The sequence below is a fragment of the Octodon degus genome, unplaced genomic scaffold, assembly GCF_000260255.1.
Source record: "Octodon degus isolate 3935 unplaced genomic scaffold, OctDeg1.0 scaffold00211, whole genome shotgun sequence".
Lineage (NCBI taxonomy): Eukaryota > Metazoa > Chordata > Mammalia > Rodentia > Octodontidae > Octodon > Octodon degus.
Window position 1 is genome coordinate 355,249 of NW_004524787.1, and position 3,478 is coordinate 358,726.

At 39.2% G+C, this 3,478-nt stretch overlaps 1 pseudogene across 1 annotated transcript; it reads right to left on the bottom strand.

Moving 5' to 3' along the window:
• Positions 1-213: 213 nt before the first annotated feature.
• Positions 214-1,132, bottom strand: LOC101564014 (annotated as a pseudogene). The gene has a single exon (XR_001117364.2). The product of XR_001117364.2 is annotated as a phosphatidylinositol transfer protein beta isoform pseudogene (transcript).
• Positions 1,133-3,478: the final 2,346 nt, after the last annotated feature.

Consider the following 3,478-nt stretch of genomic DNA (forward strand, 5'->3'; position numbering starts at 1 on the left):
TACAGTACTTTGGAGAAATTGTACTAATCCCTCAGTAAGTCTGTATGTACATATATACACACGTGTGTATCTGGATCTGTAGCTCTACATGCTTTCTATATACAGCTACAAACACACACGTGCACACACACGCACACACACACACACACACACACACACGCACTCCCCTGGGAACCTGTGCACTTGTGTATGTCATTATAAGCACATGTCGGAAACATCAACACTGCAAGATCCTGGTCAGATTCTTCTTCACTCGTCATTGGCTGCACTTGTTCCCCTCACTTGACCTTGATTACGTAAACAGTTTGATATTTTCTCTGACCCTACAGGGGACTCATCTAGGCATCAGCAGCTGAAGTGCCTCGGATGGAACCCTTCTTACGCATTGTTTCTAGTTCTTTCTGAGTCTCATCTTCCATTCTCCTAATATCTTCCATTGTCAAATCAATCCACTTGTCAATCCAACAAAAAAGCTGGCAATGGAAGTTTGTAAATATCCTTTTCTCTTGCTTCTGGATGAAGTTTTCTACTTTGCTCTGCAGTCCCCACCACTTGAATTTGATGGTCACCAGCTTATAAGCACACATTTGCGGACAGTCAGGGTTGTTGGCCAGCTCCTTCTTCCAGTTGGGTCCCAAAGGGCCTCTCTTGGTCTTGACTGACTGGAATAAGGCTGGGTCTTCATTAGCTTTGTAGTCTCCAGGTTCAACTTGACTTCTATCTGCAATATCTATGTGGACAACTTCAACAGTTTTCCATGTGTTTGGATCCAAATAATGAACATTTTCTAATGTTCCCAAGTCTGGTTTGTGCCACGTTTCGATTTTAATGAAGAAGTCATCTTTCATATATTCATTCATTACAATTGTTCTACAGTAGGGATATGAATTCCAGGCTTTCTCATGAAATACCAAGGAGCCTTCGGGAGCAATCATCCTCACGAATGTCGGAACTTTGCTCTTTAAGTGATAAATTTTGTGTGTAAACTGTCCCTTTTCTCCATCCTTCGCATAAGGCTCGTTCTTTAAGACTTCAATTCCTTCACCACCACCAGTCTCATTCTTACTAGCCTCTGCAACTGAGTAAAGCTGTCCAACCTGATACTCCTGAACAGAACATGGCAAGACCACATGGCTCTATCCGGTGAACTAGCTGGGGCCCCGAGGGTCATCTCATTTTACAGAGAGGGGAACTGAGATTCAGAATGGGAAACGCCCCTCGAGGCCAGTCAGTTGAGCATCCCAGCGCAGCACAGACTGTGCAGGTCCTGGCTCCAGCACGAACTGCGGGACTCCAACATACCCACACCAGGGCTGCCTCCACCTGGCAGTCCCATCTCCCGCGGGATACGAGCAAGACTCCTGGAAAAAAAATCTTAACTAATAAACACTCAGATAAAGATTTCCTCTCTATATTTTGTAAAGAACTAAATAAAATTATGGTCCCAAAATTTAAAGACCCAATCCAAAAATGGACATCTGAGATAAACACACACTTCTCAGAGGAAGAAATTCTACAAGCTAATAAATACAAGAAAAAATGCCCCACATCATGGGCTATCTTTGCAATGCAAATTAAAACAAACCTGAGATACCATCTCACGTCAGAAAAAATGGCTATCACTAAGAAAACCGCCAACAAATGTTGGAGCGCCTGTGGAGATATGAATCCTTCTCTACTGCTGCTGGGAATGTTGACTGGTGGAACCATTATGGAAATCAGTGTGGAGAGTCCCTAAAATATAAGACTGGAAATCCCTTTCAAACCACCTATCCCCCTAATGGGAATTTTCTCAAAAATTTAAAATATCATATCGTAGTGATATATGTGCACCTATGTTTATAGCAGCACAGTTTGTGGTAACAATATCTTGGAAGCAAACAAAATGCCCATCACCTCAGGAATGGATGAAAAATATGTGGTATTTTTATACAGTGGAGTATTACTCAGCTAGAAAGAATGATAAACTCAAAGCCTTCTTATATATGTGGATACCACTTGAAGATATACTCATAAGCGAAATAAACGAGATTTATATGTGTAAATAGCATATAGTTTCTCTAATGTAAGATCTCAAAAGAAGAAATAAAAATTGAAATGTATAAAACAACTACATTGAAAGTGAGAACTTAAAGACTGAACAATGAAAGGAGGGCAAAGAGAAAAGCTAGAAAACATGACAGGGTCAAAACTGTACATTTTTATGTACAAGATGGTTAAAGCTTTTATTCTGAGAATCTCCATCAGGTTTTTGAAACTAGCACTTAATAGGTAGGATTCTCGCCCTGACTAACTATATATGCTAATTCCTGTGAAATAAGCAACTTCACTGAAGATAGCAATGTGTTATAGTAGTGGAATGCTTGGAACGCATATCACTCTGGTCATCTGAAAGTGTACTGCTTCTAATGTCATATGAATTACTACTGTAGTCTCCCTCAAGTAAATATTTGTTTTTCTTTTTTTTTTTTTTTTTTTTGGCAGAACTGGGGATTGAACCCAGGCCCTTGCGCTTGCCAGGGAAGCACTGATTCCACTGAGCCATCTCTGCAGCCCCTAAATGTTTGTTTTTAAGAAAGAGTTAATAAATGAAAACAAGAGACAAGAAGAAAAAGTTATATAACTGTTCTGCTACAATGCTGTATATGGTTGGATTTCTAAATTTCTGTGTAAAAACATGTAATTGTTCATTTCTATTTTTTACTATTATTTATTTTTATTTTTTTTTCACATTCTGTACAGATTTAAAGTTTGGCATTTCAATGATTGTTGGATAATACCTGTTCAATTTTATGTCTAAGGCATGTGATATTCAGACAGATACTTATATTAAACTCAACAGTCTGTGTTTTAGGGTCACAATATCATTAAGCTTTTCTTCTGGAGTGTTAACAATTTAAGTTTTTTGGGGCCAGGGAGATGGCTCAGTGGAATAAGCGCTTCCCTGGCAAGAGCAAGGGCCTGAATTCAATCCCCCATTCTGCAATAAATAAATAAATTAATTAATTAATAAACAATTTAAGTTTGCAGACCGAGAAAGTGGAGAAAAAGCTGGGCTACAACAATAGCCAGCATTGTAGCCATAGCCCTTCAAGGTCAGTGAGAACCCAGGATATGAGGACCTGTACTGTAACATCCTGTAACTCAGGAGTGTCCTAATTTTCTGATCAAGCAGATTATGGGGCCACAGAGGAAAGTGACCAACAACGTAGAGTGTGCCTAAGGCTAGTCACATGCAGAGAAAACATTCTCTCAGGCTTTCAAAGAGAGTAAATTTTTCAAGCAATGTCCGTTACTCATTTACATCGCTGACACTGAAAACAGATCTATAAACTGCTGTACAGGGCTTCAGGGTAAATCCTGATGACATTTGACTGACATTGTCAGATACAAAAGTTACATTTTTTGTTATCAAGGTTTTTCTTTTTCTTGGTTATAACCAAACAGCAGAAAAATATAAAAACCAGGTGTAAGAAGT